Raw genomic sequence first — 13,182 nt, 5'->3', positions numbered from 1 at the left:
CAATAGGCAAGCAGCTTGGTGTGAAAAAATCAACTGTGGGAGCAATCATCAGAAAATGGAAGACATACAAGACCACTGATAATCTCCCTCGATCTGGGGCTCCACGCAAGATCTCGTCCCGTGGGGTCAAAATGATCATGAGAACGGTGAGCAAAGATCCCAGAACCACACGGGGGGACCTGGTGAATGACCTGCAGAGAGCTGGGACCAAAGTAACAAAGGTCACCATCAGTAACACACTACAATGGCAGGGAATCAAATCCCGCAGTGCCAGACGTGTTCCGCTGCTGAAGCCAGTGCATGTCCAGGCCCGTCTGAAGTTTGCCAGAGAGCACATGGATGATACAGCAGAGGATTGGGAGAATGTCATGTGGTCAGATGAAACCAAAGTAGAACTTTTTGGTATAAACTCAACTCGTCGTGTTTGGAGGAAGAAGAATACTGAGTTGCATCCCAAGAACACCATACCTACTGTGAAGCATGGGGGTGGAAACATCATGCTATGGGGCTGTTTTTCTGCCAAGGGGACAGGACGACTGATCCGTGTTAAGGACAGAATGAATGGGGCCATGTATCGTGAGATTTTGAGCCAAAACCTCCTTCCATCAGTGAGAACTTTGAAGATGAAACGAGGCTGGGTCTTCCAACATGACAATGATCCAAAACACACCGCCCGGGCAACAAAGGAGTGGCTCCGTAAGAAGCATTTGAAAGTCCTGGAGTGGCCTAGCCAGTCTCCAGACCTCAACCCCATAGAAAATCTGTGGCGGGAGTTGAAAGTCCGTGTTGCTCGGCGACAGCCCCAAAACATCACTGCTCTCGAGAAGATCTGCATGGAGGAATGGGCCAAAATACCAGCTACTGTGTGTGCAAACCTGGTAAAGACCTATAGTAAACGTTTGACCTCTGTTATTGCCAACAAAGGTTATGTTACAAAGTATTGAGTTGTATTTTTGTTATTGACCAAATACTTATTTTCCACCCTGATTTACCAATAAATTCTTTACAAATCCTACCATGTGGATTCATGGATTTTTTTTTTTCACATTCTGTCTCTCACAGTTGAAGTGTACCTCTGGTGCAAATTACTGACCTCTGTCATCATTTTAGGTGGGGGAACTTGCACAATCGGTGGCTGACTAAATACTTTTTTGCCCCACTGTAAATAGTTAAAAATGTAAAATGAATTAAAACAAGGGGTTGGCCAAGGGGTAACACGATAAAAATCAATAAAACACAACATTAAAAGTCCAGTGGCCTGCGCCACGACCTAAAAGTCCCAGGGAGCTAAGAAATCCAGCGAAATGGTGTAAAAGGGAAACCCAGCGGAGTCCTCGCCTTCCTCCCCACATTCTGCGTCCCGGTACGCTGAAGAAAGGGAGGGAGTGGCAGTCACTATTCTTTTCAGGCAGTTTTCATTCGTAAAAAGGGGATAAGTCAAAGACTTACCCCGGGTGGGCAGAGCTCTCAACTCCGCCCGCCGCTTCTTTAAAACTGCAAATTGGCACCAGCTGTCTCGCCACCTCTGCTCTCCCGCAGTGCACAAGCTGGGCTCTTGTTGCTACTGCCGTCCAACTGTTCGCTCCGCGTCCCTAGTCGCTGGTGCTGTATCGTGCTCTCTGGAACGCCAAGCTCCAACTGTCTTATGTGTCACTCTTTTCGTGTCGCTCTCAAACCTCATGTCAGGCCTCATGTCCCACGCCATGTGTCACGCCTCTGTGACTTCACCCTGAAGCCTCACGTCAGGCCTCTCAGGCCTCATCTCTTAAGCCTCCGTGTCACTCCAGGCTCTCGTGGGTTCCCGTGACACTCATGGGTGCCTTCATGCTTCGGTCCTCTCTTGCCTCTCGGTCAAACTCCTTCCTGTGGTCTGCCAGGCCCTCTTATTGGCCTCTCTGGGATCTCTCGCAGGTGTGATCAGCTTATTATCAGGTAGGGGCGGAGTCTTTCCAGGACAAGTCACCAAATAAATACCATTAAAACATGCAGTAAAACTCATAAAAATAACCCAATGTACAATATTAAAACATTAAAAAGGTAAAACACAACAAAAACATGCACAGTAAAAAAACTTAGATAACTTGTCCCTTTCCACCCTGTGACATTTAGACTTAGTTTTCTGTCTCAGTGTCAAGTCTGCATTTCTGCTTTGCTTCCTTGGTCTTGGTCTTTTAACCTTAACCAAGGTTCAGGGTTGAGGTTAAAAGAAATAATTGTTGAGTGTAAATCACAAGATTCATTCTTGAGGAGACAATATGTGTTGACTCTTATCATACTCAACTTTTGCCCTCATTCGGCCAGGGACCGTCTTAGCATGTTTTCCCCAGGTGAAAAGGACATCTGGACTACTGTGCTTATCCAGCTCATACCACAACTATTGAACTATTGATGGATGAAAGGACATCTGGACTGCTCTGCTTTTCCAGCTCATACCACAACTATTGAACTATTGATGGATGAAAGGATAGATGGAATATCTTTGTAAAAATTGCAGATATCTTATAAAAAAAGGAAAGACTCGAACAGAACAGACTACTAACACAACAACAATGCAATCTGAAGACTAACTTTAATTTTCAGCACTTTAACTTGCAATTCAAACGGATTATTATTGGACAGGGCATGTTCTGAGTTTTACCACAGTCCTCACATGTTAACTATTGCAGTCCAGTAAAATAATGCATGGGGGTATGACTTCCATGGACTAACTTTTATAAATTTAATGTTGAACAATGAGCAATATTAAATCAAAGGTCAAGGAGTTATGCAAATATTTGGGCCACCGCCCAAGAACATGGGGGTGTCCATAGCAACAGTAAATGAGGACTGTCCCAACAAAAATATTATTTATTTAAGTTTTTAAATGATGTGAACACAGTGTAATTACTGACATGTCACTGCACCATATGTAGCATCAGATTCTTCAATAAATCAATAACACACTCAGAAGCTATTATGCTTCCCATGCATCACCAGCAGTTTGAAGCAGCAGGGTCTAATAGATATCTCTGGATTAGATGAAGTTGTCCACATGCTTTGTGTCAAAAAGTGTCGAAAAGCCATGTTGCAGCCCTTTACTCACTAACCTCATTCAGAATCTGACAGCTAGCCTTTACTCATATTTATGCAAATTTTGTCTTCAGCTTTTTGTTTTTCCAAACCGGCAGACTCCTGGCCATCTGGTAGCAGGAGAAAAATCCCCTGTGTGGACGGGTTAGACTTTTGTGATCTAATAAATTAAAAAAAGAGATATTACAAGAATAATCCACGTTTGCTTTCATTTTTGAGCTTTTATAACTGGTTGCAGCAGATTAGAAAATGTGCAGCATCATTGTGGTGAAATTGACCCAAAATAGGATCAACAGGCCATGAAATTGCCACTGAAATGATGGGAGTGAGACCATTTTACAGACTTTGAGAGTCCTCAGATGAGCTACAAAATGTAGCTCCTTGTCTTCGGGAGCAGGAGAGACTAAAAAAGAATGAGGTGAAATATTCATGACCTTTTGCACCAGGCTGCAGTATTGGAGACTTAAAAACTGTGATCACACTATATAATTCAACACAGAGCTGTTCCATATAGCAGTCATAAGAGATATGTGCCTTGTTACATTTGCATCATTATAGTCCATTTCCTGGCATGATATACGTTTGTTCACAGTGACAATATTATCTCAGTAATGTCATGCATACCCACACAAAGTGAAGAAAGAATGAGTTCATGTGATTATCTGTACTCTGTCAGCATGGGATGCTGTCTGAACACCCGAGTTCATGCATAATTGATTGACATTATATGCATGTGAATTATCTGCTATGTTGTTTTCATCTTCAAGGTAAAAGAGCCATCCAGTTCTGTTGCCATGGACACCCCCACGTTCTTGAGGCTGCTAAAGCACTTACTTTCCATAGAAGTGGGAGTGGGTGTCACAAGCACTGACAGGTCTCCATCCATCTGAGAACTCATTATCACTGATGACTGCGCTGATATTCGTCACAGAGAGCACTCCTGGCATGTTAATAAGTTGTAAATGCTCACATAAATGCATTCACATGACAGTGCTCTGTTCAATGACATATGTTAAGATACATGTTTTGCATTTGAATGTTCAATGAAAGCTTATGGTCCAATTGTCTTGATGCATGCTTAATCATCCAGGTAAGGAAATCCCAAATGGTTGATTCTGTTCATCTGGACATAGCGTTTTCAGTGGGAAAAACGTTTTGTCACTCACCCAGGTGACTTCTTCAGTCTCAGCTGACTGCAGGTTTCCCCAACCTTATAAACAGTACCTTTGCACAATGACTGAAACTAGCACCACTGGTGAACAACGGGCCATGAGGTCAGTTTCTGAATCAAGAACTTGCCATAACCACTGATCAGTGACAGTTAATCATTGGTCATAGGCAGAGATGGGCAGTAACACGTTGCGCGTTACTGTAATCCGATTACTTTTTTCAAGTAACGAGTAAAGTAAGTAATTGCAAAAATGGTAATTAGATTACCGTTACTTTTCCGTAGGAACGCTGCGTTACTGCGTTACTAAAACCGTGATTTTTTTGCGAGAATGTCTCACGACAGTGACGTAAGCCTTTCAAGCAAAATATAATGGTCAACGGTGTCAAAGGCTGACGTGAGGTCCAACATTAGGAGTACAGAACACTTTCCTGCATCGTTTTGCATCAGAATGTCATTGGAAACTCTAAGAAGGGCTGTTTCAGTAGAATGAGCTCTACGAAAGCCAGACTGAAATTTGTCAAAGATATTATGTTTGTCTAAAACTGCTGTAAGCTGCTTAGCCACAACCTTCTCTAATATCTTAGCAATTAACGGTATTTCTGAGATTGGTCTTATCGGAGTAAAATATTATGTTACTATTTATAATCCTTATTATTACTGTTGCATCATTTATGATTTATCATTATTGTCATTTCATTGACACATTTATTGAAACAGTTGATGTTATAGTAAACTCTGTATTTCAGGTGTTAGCATAAGCACATAATAATCTTTCACATATTGCCTGTGTGCAGTCAGCAGCCTGCTGCATTGGAGTTTGCCTGGTAACAGATGACTCAAACGGAGTCAGGAAGTATACTTCTAAAATGTCTTTGTTTGTTGAGTGAGGTCATGCACTGAGGTTAACAACACAGACACATAGTCTGTCTGGGTAAACTGATTGCAAATGTTGTGTAAGTCTAGAAAAGTGTAATAACAGGATGCATCTGGGAGGCGGTGGAGGAACTGAGAAAGAAACTGTTCTGTTTTAGAATATCTCCTGACATAGAATTACTGGAACAGGCATGTTGTTTTTCATCTGCGGTGAGGCGAGTCACTGGTCATCATAAGTATAAATATCACACCCACCTATTGTCAGGCGGGAGATCGAGGCTGATGTTTTGCAGAGCCCATCTTCACCACATATATGTGTTTTAATAAAATCATTTGTGTTGACCCACTATGGACTTTCAGTCGTACTGTATGTCTCTTCCTCAAAATCCGAACCACGACAGTCTGTAATTGCTCGTGAGAGATGGGTCCAGCATTGGCTTTTTTAACAGGGGGTGTATAACAGCAGTTTTAAAATAAGCAGGGACTTTACCAGATCCCAGTGAGGTGTTAATTATGGTGAGCACACAGGGACCAATAGAGTGGAAGACATTTTTGAATAACGATGCGGGTAAAATGTTGAGTGAACAGGATGCTTTTGTTGCATTAACTATTTTTTCCAGCTCTGATAGTGAGAAGGGTAAAAAGCTTTCTAAAACGACAGGCCGAGCTGGCGTAGGAACTGACAATGCAGATGCTGATGGGGACAATTTTTTCCTTACATTACTAATTTTTTCTTGAAAGAAAGAAAGAAATGTTTCGCAGTCTTTATTAGAAGAAATAATGGCAGCAGGTGGAGCAGGAGTAATAATATCAGTAGTAGTGTCAAATAATACCTTAGGATTACCTCTCCTCTTTGCAACCAGATGAGAAAAATAAGCAGCCCTCGCATCTCTAATTGCATTGTTAAAAGAGGCTAAAAGATCCTTTAAGTAAAGGAGATGAACAGTTAATTGAGTTTTCCTCCATAAGCGCTCAGCTTTACGACAATCACGTTTTATGGAGCGGATGTTGTCATTTAGCCAGGGTAAGGACTTGGAAACAGAAACGGGTCTCATTTTAACCGGACAGATTTCATCTAAAATCAAAAAACAATGGTTATTAAATAGATCTGTTAAGAAATCAACGCCATTTTGCGTGGATAGTGTTAAATTAAAAGCATCCGAGAAATTCTCCGCTGTGGAGGAAGTTATGATGCGCGAGATAATTGTCCGATGAACAGGAGACAAAGGCTCATGAAAAGACATGTTAAAAAGAATACAGTGATGATCAGAGATAAAAATGTCCTCAGAACAAATAGAATCAATATTCAAACCCAAAGTAAAAACAAGGTCCAGTGTGTGTCCTTTGTTATGTGTCGGGCCGGACACATGCTGGGTAAAATGAAAAGAACCCATAATGTTGATAAAACCTCTGGCAAAGAGGTCGGAGTCATCATCAACATGTATGTTAAAATCCCCAACTAAAAGCAGTCTGGACAACCTCATAGTAGAGGACAGGAAGTCGCTAAACTCCGATAAAAACAAGCTATTTGGGCCGGGTGGACGATACACCACAGCACAATAAAAAGGATCCTTGCTTCCGATTTTAATAAGCTGTAATTCAAAGGAAAGAAAGTGTCCAACTTTCACTGAACGGCAGTTGAAACGGCCCTGAAACGCCACCGCGAGACCTCCTCCACGACCAGATCCCCGAGGCTGGCTGATGACGGAATAGCCATTCAGGCACATTTCAATGAGAGACGAATAGTCCAAGTCCCACTGCCAGGTCTCGGTCAGAAATAAGAAGTCCAGTTTTTTAGAAGATATAAAATCGTTAAGCACGAACGATTTATTAGTCAATGATCGGGCATTATAAAGCGCCATGTTCAGCGGGGTGGAAGCATCATTTTTGGCAGAGGCTCGAGTTAAAGGACGTAAATACTCGGAGCCTCGTAGATTCCACTCACCGAGGGGATGAAAAGCCTGTCAGCAGGAGAGGCTGGATGAACCCTTCTGAGGCAGCACGGTCTCAGAGAGCCCTGTATATCCAAGCAGGGGCGTGGAAAACAAATTCCTCTCCATGGAGCTGTTCTGAGCATAGGTAACAAAGCATGCTCGACATCGCTTTCCAGTCAGACCCCACCGCCAGAAAAGCCTAAGCTTCACCTGGATACCTGCTCTTCTTCCTCTCCTTCTCCGTGGTCTGCGGGGAACGCTGAGGACGCTGGTCGAGGATCCAGCCACTGGCGGAGGATGGAAAGTGCCAAAGGAGTGTGGAGGAAAGTGCGGAGGATGGAAAGTGTCAAAGGAGGAGGAGGATGAGACATCTTGAGCCATCATTGGAGATCGGATGGATAACAGCGTCAAATGATCATAAACCAAGGCAGCCAGTAACATCATTGATACAAATAGAAAACAGCAGAGCAGAGAAAAACAGCACGTCGAAAGAGCGTGACAAACTGCACCCAGCAGCGGCAAAGCCAAACACAGGCACCATCATATATATATATATATATATATATATATATATATTAAAAAAAAAACACCCAGCACACCCCTGCGGGCGGTTTATCCTTCAAGCTCGGGTCCTCTACCAGAGGCCTGGGAGCTTGAGGGTCCTGCGCAGTATCTTAGCTGTTCCCAGGACTGCGCTCTTCTGGACAGAGATCTCCGATGTTATTCCCGGGATCTGCTGGAGCCACTCGCCTAGCTTGGGAGTCACCGCACCTAGTGCTCTGATTACCACGGGGACCACCGTTACCTTCACCCTCCACATCCTCTCGAGCTCTTCTCTGAGCCCTTGGTATTTCTCCAGCTTCTCGTGCTCTGTGTCTCCGCTCCCGTGATACGTGTGCTCGCTGCCCTCCCGTTTCCGCACTCCTGCTGGAAAATCCACAGAGGCAGCTGTTAACACACCTCTGAACAGCGACAGACTAGCACTCACTTGATTAGACTGAAAACACTGACGGGTAGTCACTGAACGATCCCGCGTCGGAGAGAGCTCTACCACACTCTAAAGTAGCTCCTCCAATGAGGCTTGATCAGCGCCAGGTGTGCGTTACAGTCCTTGGGTGTGACCGGTCAGCTGGCAGGGCCACATCCACCAGGCCTGAAGGTGCCTGTCATGACCGCACCCTCACACACACACACGCACACACCCATACACACCTGCCAGTACACAAACAAGGAACACAGGACAGCAGCAGTACAGAAGACACAACCCTCAAATAATAATAATAATGATGATAATAATAACAATAATAATAGTCCACACTGCTCATGGACCCCGAGTCCCTGGAACCAGGTCCGTGACAGTATCTTTGTATTTCCGGTGCTGATGCTGCACTGAGCGGACAGCTCCTGAAGCAGATTGTCAGATGATTTCTTTGCATTTTGCATCAGATTATAACTTTGTTTGTAAGATTCAGATAATTATTTATTAAAGCTAGAGATTTTAAATGAGAATAAGAAAGAAAAGTATGTCTTTGTGCCCCCCTCTCCCTGTTTATGCCCTACATGATCCCCTGGCAAAACTTTGCTAGACCCGCCCCTGCACAGTTACCAGCTGTCAGCTGCTTAGAAAAGGATCCTGGTGTTATTTGTCTCTCAGAAACAGTTCATAACTTCCCTTCAACTCATTCCTGTCACCTAAAAGGCAAACCTGTTTCTCCATCACTTATTCAGTTCTGATGATCCAGTAAGGACATCTCCTGGTTTCATCTTCATGTTTCCCTCTCACCACATATCCAAACCGACATCATGACCAGCAGCTTTACAGCTGTGGCTCCAGCATTTAGGGACCAGTTGATCCAATCCAATTTTGTGAATTCAATTAATGAAGTAGTGCAGAATGAGACAATGTGTGAAGTTAAAAATGCACCTCGGCACACCCTGATCATAGATGAGAGCACAGACATAACAGTGCACAAAATGCTAGTCCTGTATATTAAATACAGGGAGGAAAATAACGTCAACCATAAAACTGTGTTTGGTGGCATCATCCAGCTGACAGCATGCACGGCTCAGGATATTGTGCAGGCAATAACTCAGTTTTACACCAAGCACGAACTAGACCAGGGGTGGGCAAACTTTTAGATTCGTGGGCCACATTGAGTTCTAACATTTGACAAAGGGGCCGGAACAGGATCAGATAGAGGGCATGCTTTGAAAACATCACCTCATTGGGGGAAAAATACACATCTTGGGATATGGAGAAAACATGTGCTTTAATTTCCAATGAAAATGAAGAAAAGCGTTACAATAAAATCTCTGACTTCGAAAGGAGTCTTTAAACACTGAAAATCAAATAAATGAACATTTTTATTTTAAAGCACTGAAGGTTCTGTTATCCTTCAGGATATCACCATCACTCTCCTTCTGATTCTCTCTTTTTTTTTTTTCTCAAAAATGGTAGGAGATGCAGATGTACTTGACCTGTTCCTTTTATTCAATTTGTTTCCCCGGTGCCAAAAGTCAACAACGACCAGTGCAAGAACAAAACAATTGCAGCAAGTCAGTCTGTGAAGCGTTATATTTGATCTGCGCGCACTGTTCATTTTAACAACGTGCGTATCACGGAGAGACACACATTTTAATGGGAGCAGTGTTGTTGGTCTCCTTTTTTAGCCAGCGCATCAAAGTCTGGAGTTAGTTTTGTTGTGGCGATTCTCAGGATGGATCTGAGGTGTAGGTCTGTTAACTTGGATCTGTGGCTGGCTATGTTGATGTTGATGTTCATGACGCTGAATGTCCGTTCACACACGAAGGTAGAGCCGAACAAAGCCAACATCATCTGCGCTTTTCGCCTTAGATTTGGAAACGCGGCATCATTGAGTGAAGCATAGAAGTCATTTAGTTTCAGAGAGCTGAACTTCTCTTTTAAGGCAGGGTCGGACTGAAGGTCGATGAGTTTGAGCTGAAGCTCCTCTGGAGCTGTTTCAGGGTCTTGTGACAGAGGAAAGGCCACCAATTGGAGTGACTTGTCAATTTTATCGAAATCCAAAAACCGACGGCAGAATTCTCCGTGCAGTGCATCCAGTGACTCACTGTATTTCTTTACTTTTGCTCCGGCCTCTTTCAGCGTGGCTAGTGTAGGAAAATGAGTGAATGACTTGTTCAAAATCTGCCTAGAGAATAAAGCCAGCTTGGATTTGAAGGCTTTCACGTTTGTGTGCATGTCATGCACAAACAGCTCCTTCCCCTGCAGTTTCACGTTGAGCTCATTCAAGTGTGAAAATACGTCCGTAGCAAACGCAAAGTCACACATCCAGCTGTTGTTGCTCAGCTCAGGAAATTCATCAGTCTTCCCCTGCCGCTCCAAAAACACGCCAATCTCCTCTTTGAGCTCCCACACTCGTTGAAACACTTCGCCCAAACTCAACCAGCGAACACAGGAGTGATAAAGCAGGTCCTGGTGATCCGCATCAGTTTCCTCCAGGAACGCAATGAACTGACGGTGCTGAAGTTGACGAGTTTCACCACAGGATTCACAACATGATTCAGCTGTAACACCGATTTACATAGAGATTCCTGGTGGAGGATGCAGTGGAGGAAAATGACATCCTGGTCAGGGTTTTCATCTTTCACTTTATTCTGGATTCTCCTGAGCAGGCCAACGTTTTTTCCCGTTAAATTCGGAGATCCATTTGTGGTGACGTTAACAAGCTTACTCCAGGGAAGCTTCATGTTTTCGATGGCAGCAGACACTCGCTCGTTCAAACAAGTCCTCTCCCCGTGTTTGTCCTTTCAGAGACTCCATTGTCAAAAACTCCTCCGTTATTTCAAAAGTTTTGTTGATTCCTCGGATAAAAATGAGGAGCTGAGCAGTGTCTTTGACATCGTTGCTTTCATCCAGTGCTAAAGAATAAAAAGTGAATGACTTCGCCTTTTTGTTTAATATGCTGGAGATATCTTCATCTATTAGTTCTACACGGCTAGTCACTGTCCGCCGTGATAAACTGATTTTCTCAAATTTGTCATTCGTCTCCGGGCACAAAATACAGTGGGGCAAAAAAGTATTTAGTCAGCCATCGATTGTGCAAGTTCCCCCACCTAAAATGATGACAGAGGTCAGTAATTTGCACCAGAGGTACACTTCAACTGTGAGAGACAGAATGTGAAAAAAAAAATCCATGAATCCACATGGTAGGATTTGTAAAGAATTTATTCGTAAATCAGGGTGGAAAATAAGTATTTAGTCAATAACAAAAATACAACTCAATACTTTGTAACATAACCTTTGTTGGCAATAACAGAGGTTAATCGATTACTATAGGTCTTTACCAGGTTTGCACACACAGTAGCTGGTATTTTGGCTCATTCCTCCATGCAGATCTTCTCGAGAGCAGTGATGTTTTGGGGCTGTCGCCGAGCAACACGGACTTTCAACTCCCGCCACAGATTTTCTATGGGGTTGAGGTCTGGAGACTGGCTAGGCCACTCCAGGACTTTCAAATGCTTCTTACGGAGCCACTCCTTTGTTGCCCGGGCGGTGTGTTTTGGATCATTGTCATGTTGGAAGACCCAGCCTCGTTTCATCTTCAAAGTTCTCACTGATGGAAGGAGGTTTTGGCTCAAAATCTCACGATACATGGCCCCATTCATTCTGTCCTTAACACGGATCAGTCGTCCTGTCCCCTTGGCAGAAAAACAGCCCCATAGCATGATGTTTCCACCCCCATGCTTCACAGTAGGTATGGTGTTCTTGGGATGCAACTCAGTATTCCTCTTCCTCCAAACACGACGAGTTGAGTTTATACCAAAAAGTTCTACTTTGGTTTCATCTGACCACATGACATTCTCCCAATCCTCTGCTGTATCATCCATGTGCTCTCTGGCAAACTTCAGACGGGCCTGGACATGCACTGGCTTCAGCAGCGGAACACGTCTGGCACTGCGGGATTTGATTCCCTGCCGTTGTAGTGTGTTACTGATGGTGACCTTTGTTACTTTGGTCCCAGCTCACTGCAGGTCATTCACCAGATTATCAGTGGTCTTGTATGTCTTCCATTTTCTGATGATTGCTCCCACAGTTGATTTTTTCACACCAAGCTGCTTGCCTATTGTAGATTCACTCTTCCCAGTCTGGTGCAGGTCTACAATACTTTCCTGGTGTCCTTCGAAAGCTCTTTGGTCTTGGCCATGGCGGAGTTTGGAGTCTGACTGTTTGAGGCTGTGGACAGGTGTCTTTTATACAGATGATGAGTTCAAACAGGTGCCATTCATACAGGTAACGAGTGGGGGACAGAAAAGCTTCTTACAGAAGACGTTACAGGTCTGTGAGAGCCAGAGATTTTCCTTGTTTGAGGTTACCAAATACTTATTTTCCACCCTGATTTACGAATAAATTCTTTACAAATCCTACCATGTGAATTCATGGATTTTTTTTTCACATTCTGTCTCTCACAGTTGAAGTGTACCTCTGGTGCAAATTACTGACCTCTGTCATCATTTTAAGTGGGGGAACTTGCACAATCGGTGGCTGACTAAATACTTTTTTGCCCCACTGTATCTGCTGTCTCTACCATACATTCTTTTAAAAACTCGCCCTCAGACAGTGGTTTGCTGGCCTTTGCTATTTTGAATGAAAGCATAAAACTGGCCTTGGTACTTGACTCTTGAATGGCAGTTTGACTTTGCTGAGCCTTCAAATTAGCTGCCAACTTCTCAGCAGCAGCTTCCCGTTCTTTTGTTGAGAGCTTGCTAGCATAATTAGCGTGCTTTGTGGCAAAGTGACGGCTAATATTATACTGTTTAAAAACCGCCACAGTTTCTTGGCATATCAGGCAAACAGCAGATGATCGGTGTTCAGTGAAAAAATATTTAGTTGTCCACTCCTTTTTGAACACTCAACATTCTCTGTCCACTTTCCTTTTCTTGGGTACGCTCATCTTCATAGAGGGTCGGTGGGTCACAGGGTAAAGTGCAAACGTGGAGTAATAGGCCTGCGCTTCACCTCAAGAAAGCCAATATATCTAGAGTGCGCCATCTAGTGAGGAAACATCAGAATTGCAGGGGAAATAAAACATTAACAAGGTTAATTTATTAAATTTTTTTCAAGTTTGGCGGGCCGGATCAAAACGTTTAACGGGC

The 13,182-nt window shown here is 43.6% G+C and overlaps 1 pseudogene; it reads right to left on the bottom strand.

Annotated features, from left to right (window-relative positions):
- Positions 1-9,682: 9,682 nt before the first annotated feature.
- LOC146566649 (general transcription factor II-I repeat domain-containing protein 2A-like) lies at positions 9,683-10,776 on the bottom strand (annotated as a pseudogene).
- Between the last annotated feature and the right edge of the window lie 2,406 nt (positions 10,777-13,182).

This window comes from Mchenga conophoros, linkage group LG9 (genome assembly GCF_057382185.1).
Source record: "Mchenga conophoros isolate Kocher_MC1m ecotype Shallow Benthic linkage group LG9, M_conophoros_male_GT1.1, whole genome shotgun sequence".
In the NCBI taxonomy this organism is placed as follows: Eukaryota; Metazoa; Chordata; class Actinopteri; order Cichliformes; family Cichlidae; genus Mchenga; species Mchenga conophoros.
The sequence above is the reverse complement of the archived record's forward strand: the minus strand, read 5'-3'. Positions and strand labels throughout refer to the sequence as shown.